Source organism: Cricetulus griseus, chromosome 2 (genome assembly GCF_003668045.3).
Source record: "Cricetulus griseus strain 17A/GY chromosome 2, alternate assembly CriGri-PICRH-1.0, whole genome shotgun sequence".
NCBI classification, from domain to species: Eukaryota; Metazoa; Chordata; class Mammalia; order Rodentia; family Cricetidae; genus Cricetulus; species Cricetulus griseus.
Genome location: NC_048595.1, coordinates 401,143,117 through 401,150,836, shown reverse-complemented (window position 1 = coordinate 401,150,836; position 7,720 = coordinate 401,143,117). Strand labels below are relative to the sequence as shown.

Genomic DNA, 7,720 nt, shown 5'->3' with positions numbered 1-7,720 from the left:
TGTGACATCAGAGTGATTTACAGTTACAAGCAATGGCTTTCTTTTCTTAATTTCCTTTTTTTTGATAATATTATTTAATCATTGCTCTTTAAATTTTTCTTTTATTTCTTGAGATTATAACACCATTTACTCCTTCTCTTTCCTTCCTTCAAACTCTCCCATATACCCCTACCTGGATCTCCGTCAACTTCATTGTCTCTTTTATTTTTCACTAATTGTTACATACATACATGTATGTATATATATATATATATATATATATATATATATGCATATTTATTTCTAAATATATAAATGCAACATATATGTCTTACATGTATGTTTTCAAGGCTAACCATTTGGTGTTTGGTAAACAACTGGTGTGTTTTTCCCTGGGAGGAATATTTCTTGCACTCTTAGTGGCATTCCTTAGTTGCCGATGGTTCTTTTTGTTAGGTTGACACTTCCCCCCTCCAAGTCACGGCCACATCCTGTTCATCTGAGAAAAAAACATTCAGAAACTAGGCCTGGGACATGAACAGAGAATTGTCAAAAGGAGAAAAGGAAATTGCCAAGAAATTCTTAAGAAATGTTCATCTTCCTCAGTAATTAAGGAAATGCAATTCAAAACAAGTTTGACATTTTATCTTATCTAGGTCAGAATAGCAAAAATCAACCAAACAACAGACAATAAATGTTGAAGGACATGCAGGAAAAAGGGAACTCTCATTAGCTGCTGGTAACATTGCAAACTGGTGAAGCTACTCTAGAAAACAGTGTGGAGAATTCTCAAAAAGCTAAAAGTAATTTTTTTCCAATTTTTTTTATTCGAATTAGAAACAAGATTGTTTACATGATAATCCCAGTTTCCTTATCCCTCCTGTCCTCCTCTACCACCACCCCCCAACTATAACCCTAACTATCACACATCCTTTTTGCTCCCCATGGATGGTGAGGCCTTCCATAGGGTGTCATCAGAGTCTATCATTTCCTTTGAAATTGGGCCTAGGCCCACCCCGTGTCTCTTGGCTTAGGGAGTATTCCTCTATATGGAATGGGCTCCCAAAGTCCACACCTGTGCTAGAGATAAGTACTGAACTACTACAGGAGGTCCCATAGATTTCTGAGGTTTCCTCACTGAAACCCATATCCCTGGGGTCTGGATCAGTCCCATGCTGGTATCCCAGCTATCAGTCTGGGGAACAAGAATTCCCTGATGTTCAGGTCAGCTGTTTATGTAGGCTTCACCAGCCTGGTCTGGACCCCTTTGCTATTCACTCGTCTGCATCTGGATTCCAGTTCAGTCCAGTGATTAGTTGTGGGTGTCTGCTTCTACTTCCACCAGCTGCTGGATGAGGGCTATAGGGTGGTGATGACTGACTAGTCATCAATTTCATTATCAGGGGAGGGCATTTAAAGGTAGCCTCTTCTCTGTTGCTTAGATTGTTAGTTGGTGTCATCTTTGTAGATCTCCATTTCCCTAGTGCCTGATTTCTCTATAAACCTAAAATGTCTCCCTCTATTATGGTATCTCCATTCTTGTTATCTTCTATTCTTCCCCTGACTCAACCTTTCTGCTTCCTCATGTCCTCTGCATCCCTCCTCTTCTTCCCTTCTCATTCTCCTAGCTCTCTCCCCCCTCTTCCTGTGCTCACAATTTGCTCAGGGGATCTTGACCCTTTCCCCTCCTCCAGGGGACCATGTAGGTCTCTCTTAGGGTCCTCCTTGTTTACTAGCTTCTCTGGCAGTGTGGATTGTAGGCTGGTAATCCTTTACTCTATGTCTAAAATTCATATATGAGTGAGTACATACCATGTTTGTCTTTTTGTGGTTGGGTTACCTCGCTCAGAATGGTTTCTTCTAGTTCCATCCATTTTCCTGCAAATTTCAAGATTCCATTATTTTTTTCTTCTGAGTAGTACTCCATTGTGTAAATGTACCACATTTTCTCTATCCATTCTTCAGTTGAGGGGCATCTAGGCTGCTTCCAGTTTCTGGCTATTACAAATAGTGCTGCTATGAACATTATTGAACAGACATCCTTGTTGTACGATTGTGCTTCTTTTGGGTCTATGCTTAAGAGTGGAATTGCTGGATCTTGTGGTAGACTCCCATTTTCTAGAGGAGTCGCCATGCCATACTGATTTCCAAAGTGGCTGTACAAGTTGGCACTCCCACCAGCAGTGGAGAAGTGTTTCCCTTTCTCCACATCCTCACCAACATTCCTCCATAAGTGTAGCTGACAAGGAACACATTACTTGTTCCTGACTATAAGAGGTAGAAAACTGGATTGCTTTCATGATTTCTAAATACTTCACATTAGAAACAAGCTTTATAAACATTTTGAAAAAACTGAAAATGCCGGAAGTATAGATTAATATGTTTTTCCATAGGTAAAAGAGCACAAATGTTTCCTACTTACCTCTTTAGCAGAGATGTTCATATTAAACACATTTTAGATGTTTAATTTTCTTTCAAAAGTACTAACGTGATTATAATATTTGACTTTTATACCTTCTAAAATATATATAAGTAGTTTCCGTTTAAAGTTTACCTGAAAGGTTCAGGCATTATGCTGGCCTGGTGGAACAGGCAGTACCCTGGTCAGCCCAGAGTTCCATGGTAACTAAATCTGCACGCAGGTACAGAGGACCCCTTTAAAAGACAGATCCTTGCCCATTTACGCTCTCTCTACACTCGCTCTCTACTCTCTCTCTCTTTACTCTCCCTCTACTCTTCTCTCTGCTCTGCTCTGCCCTTGTCTTCTCCCACCTACACACTTTCTCTGCCTCTCTATGGCGACCAGTCATGGCGGTCAGCCATTTACCCTGTTTCTCTTCTCCTTTAGTCTCCCTACTCTGCTGGGCTTATAATAAATCAGTTAGTATGTCTAATATGTCTCATTTTGTGCTCCTCTTTTCTTCTTTATCTTTAATTAAACAAAAGAATAAAATTTGGCACCCACCTCGGTTTATGCTCTCTCAGTAAGTTCTCTTGCAGCTTGCTGGTGGGATAGGCTTTCTCTGTAACCTTTCCTGCCAGGGACACGGAAAATTTTGGGGATCCTAAAATCTGAACTCATAAAATTTTTTTGTTTGTTTTGTTTTTGTTTTTCGAGACAAGGTTTCTCTGTGTAGCTTTGGAGCATGTCCTGGCACTGCTCTGGAGACCAGGCTGGCCTTGAACTCACAGAGATCCACCTGCCTCTGCCTTCCAAGTGCTGGGATTAAAGGTGTGTGCCACCAATGCCTGGCTACCTTTTGAATTTTTAATGGTCTAAAAAGTCCAGTTTTGCTTTAAGGCTTCTTCCATGTTTATTATCTAAACCTCACTTGCCTGTTGCTTCAGAATTCTGTGGCATTCACCATGTTGTTTAGAAATAGGTATTCATGACATCTATTTGACTAATGATTTTTATTACTTCTTTCTACAGTCTAGTACATAGGAAACGATGGTCATAAAGCTTTTCAGATTGGAATGTGACACACTAATGATGTTTTCAGGGTTGATGAGACCTTTTTCAAAATAAAACTTTGTGGCATCTTTTAGTGATTATTTTTAATTTTTCTCAACTGTGACAATGAGACAAATAGTAATTGCTACATTTGTTTTTTTCATTGAGATAGACATAAAGTCTATATATGCCCAACTTCTTAGAGGAAATATGTCCTGAACATTTATTATATAATAAGCATGGCTGTTACTTGAAAAGCAAATGATATATATTTGAACTATGTGTTTTCTTCACTACTAGATTTAAGTTTATTAAGAAATGGTATTTATTTTGTGTAATCCCCCCCAGGGAGATTTATGTGTATCTCTCTTAGGGTTCTCCTTGTTACCTAGCTTCTCTGGGGTCATGGACTATAGGCTGATTATCCTTTGATTTACATCTAATATGTTGGGGACCAAAAATTATTGAATATAAAGTTTCTCAGGGTTCAAACCTCCCCTCCATTTTACAGGAGACTGAACTCCCATTGTTTTGCAGATGCTGGCTAAATTGCCACCTGATGGCTTGGCCTCAGTGGAGAATGTCTCCTAGTTTGCATTACAATAGACCTATGCTGCCCTGAGTGTGCCTGCACCTGGGTTGAGAACTTTGTTTACCTGCCTAGAAACTATTTAGGAGACTCTTGAATTGAAAGAATTATTTGATATCAGCTATATAGATGATAGTAGATGCCTTCTGCAGTCACCCCCACTGTTGGAAAGCTATTTAGGAGGATGCTAGAATAAACCAGAGACTCCAGTTTCCAGGATGGACTGAGAGCCCTCCTGAAATGATAAGATGCCTGAGTCTCATCTTTATTGCCATTGGGTAGTCAGGAGTTTCCCCATCCAGCACCCTCCCCACACCCCCCACCCCATCTCCCATTCCCCCACTACCCCCACCTCCACCGTCCCCCACACCCGACTCCGGGATGGATTCAAGGCTGTTCAGATGGCTTGGATTACAGCCCCCCAAAGACATCAGTCTAGACATCTGTAGGGTGGGACTGATACAAGCCAGGCCCCAGCACTAATATCCACTTTTGAGTGACTACATACCATGTTTATGTTTCAGGTTCTGGGTTATCTCACTCAGGATGGTTTTTTCTATTTTCATTCATTTGCCTCCAAATTTCAAGATGTCATTTTTTTTTTAAACACTGAGTAGTACTCCATTGTATTGTTAGACCCCGAAAACTCAAGTATCCGGGGTCCCAGACCACATTCGCGATCACCCCAATCACCAGGCGGATTCGAGAGCTTGATGCAAACTGCACAAGGCTTTATTGTAATTTAACGAGCTAACCCCATGTTAGCTCGGGTCTTTCACCCACCCACCATGGCGGATGGCTAGAAAAGACGGCTCCTAGGGTCTCCCAAGAGATCTTATAGGACAGCGTAAGGGGAGTGTCTAGGGGTACGCACAGACTCAGGATTGGTGTACCTCCAGGCTTGGAGGGCTTGCCCTGTGTTGATTGGTCAACTGGTTGTTATGGCCCATAGGTTCTCCCAGGGTGGTTGCTATACTTTGTGCATCATTGCTGTGCGCTTGTCCATAAAGCACACCCAGGGTCGTAACGCATAGCGCCACCAGCTAACTTCTGATTGGTTCCTTGTCACGAGGCAGGCATCTGACTTTCTAGTGTCTAGGACAAGGTCATAGAAGCACGTGTTCAGCCGTTATGGCTGTCAAAAGGGAAGCTGGTCCCTTCAGTATAAATGTACCATATTTTCTTTATTCATTCATGAAAGTATTTTAAAAGAAGAAAATTGTATCGCTGATTTTTGGAACTAGAGGAAGTAAATATAGATCGTAGACTAAAATAGAGTGGATGGGGTGTGGGATGGGAGGATGGTGGGGGGAATGGGAGGATGAAACAAGGGAGGGAACTGGGATTTGTATGTAAAATAAGATAGTTTTTCATTTAAATTTAAAAAATAGTAAAAAAGGGAAAAATGATACTTCATGGTTCATATAGCTGTGACATTTTAAAAAAGTGAAACAATAGTTTTCTTTCCATTACTTCATCTAAATATTACTACATCCCGTTTCACAAAGGGATATTAAGCAACTCTCAACCTGTGACTAGTTAATATATCTTATTTATCAAGAGTTATTATTTAATTTACTTGATACATGAAAAGAAAATGTTCACCTTAATGTGAACACTTGAATCACTGTGAAAAATTTTCATTTGTGAAACAATATGAAAATCCTGTGTTTCAAAAAAGTAACACAACCTTGATGACATTCACATAGCTAACTAATCAGTGACTATTTGTTGGTTATTTATTTAGTATTATTCTTATCACCAAATTTACACACTAAATGGCTTCCTAAAATAAAACATAAGACAACTCTGTTTCCCCAGTATTAAATCCAGATGTTAATTTTGCCCTGGTTTAGGAACACACACACACACACACACACACACAAAAAAAAAAAAAAAAAAAAAAAAAAAAAAAAAAATCATGCTAACAGTGACCAGGGTGCTCTTGGTTTGATATTTATTCTCTGGTGTAAATACATAAGACATAATGCCCCCCATATCTATACAAGCCCAAGGTAACAGTGGATGAGTAATAAAGTAGGAAATGAAAAAGAATCAGTAACACTGAAACTATAAAATTGAAGGCTTTGGATTTAAAAGTCGGCAGAAGCACCTATGACTTTGATCCTCTGGAGAGATTGAATTTGAAAAGCATATCAAGGCATGATGATTGTGGTGATCAGAGTTAACCTGGTGTTTACAGCTTAGGTATGGGCATCTTGAGGCATTTTACTTGTAAAACTAAATTGCAAAAACATTCTAGTCACTCTTCCCTGGAGAGCTATGTCTGGAAAGACAGGTTTGGGTTGGAGAGTGAAATGGAATATTTAGCTTTTAATTCATAAATCAAGCAATGATCACTTACAGACTAAATACACAATACTGTCAAAGTCAATGTCATTGAGGGCCTAAAACCTCACAATGTAATGTTTAGGAATAGTTGTGAGCTCAAAACTCTCAGAGATAAAGACAATTGAACTGCTACCCTACACACACACACACACACACACACACACACACACACACACACACGAGTTACAAAGATTAGAAATGCAAAGACAAATCATAAGCCTGCAACTGAAAACAATTCGAAGAGTATACTGAAAATTTGAATATATGTCAAAATTGGAGGGTTAGACAATAAACAATTAAAGCATGTCTAGTTCCTTGTAGTATTCAAGAAGAGAATGAAACTATTGCTTAAATTTAAACAGGATAAAATATTTAAAGTTAAGAATGTATATAAAATGTATACTCAGCTGGCAGGTGGAGCTACTAGGACCGTGAAGGTAGTTTCTCAGAGTGAGGTTTATCCATTGCACTCCCAATGTGCTGTCCCTGGTGATTTCCCCAAACATGGGAAAGTTGACTATATAATTTTTGGTAGTGGGGGGGCTGTGTTCATGATCTTATCTGCAAAAGAGAAAGAAAGGAAAGAAGGAAGGGAGGGAGGGAGAGAAGAAGGAAGGAGAGAGAGAGAGGAAGGAAGGAGGAAAGAAAATCAAAAAACTTTAGAAGTAACCCACAGAATTTGTCTTCCAGACATCACAGATGATACAGAAGTACACAGAAAATGATGAGTTCAAGTGTAGACAAGAGGAACAGAAACAATCAAAAAGTATCACAAAGGATGAAGAAAAGTAAGAGAATTCAGTCAGCTATTGTAGTAATCACATGAATGTAAAGGTATTTTACTTGCCTACTAAGAAATAAGTATATTTTAAAAAACACTCTGTGCTGAATATACAGTACACATGCAAAAGAGGATCACAACTGTGTAGGGGTAAGGGAATAGAAAATACTCAAGTCATTTAGTAAACAAAATAAATGCTGATTAAATATACAGTTTACATATTTGGCAATATGATATCTAATTTAAATAATAAAGACAATGACCTATGATGATAGTGACTAGTGTTATTGTGAATATGTCATAGGCCAGCATCCATAAATGCTTTAGAAAGTTTAGATGATTTAATTGTGAAGACAGCCATAAGGACTTTGAAAGCTATGATATAAATCACTGTGGTATTCTACTTGATATGAATATATACCATGGTTTTAGACTTTTAGTTTTAAAATACACAGAGTCTGTTAAAAATCAAACTGACAGCTTCATAGAAAAGCAGTCTGTGAATACCAGCATACACAAAAAGTAATTTGAGAAGTTGACAAACCCAGGAAAAAGAAATCATTTC

At 38.8% G+C, this 7,720-nt stretch overlaps 1 non-coding gene across 1 annotated transcript; it reads left to right on the top strand.

The window, feature by feature from the left end:
- The first annotated feature begins 6,773 nt into the window (after window positions 1–6,773).
- On the top strand, window positions 6,774–6,936 carry LOC113831778. Its single transcript, XR_003481749.1, has one exon. It is a non-coding gene; the product is annotated as a U1 spliceosomal RNA (small nuclear RNA).
- The last annotated feature ends 784 nt before the right edge of the window (window positions 6,937–7,720 follow it).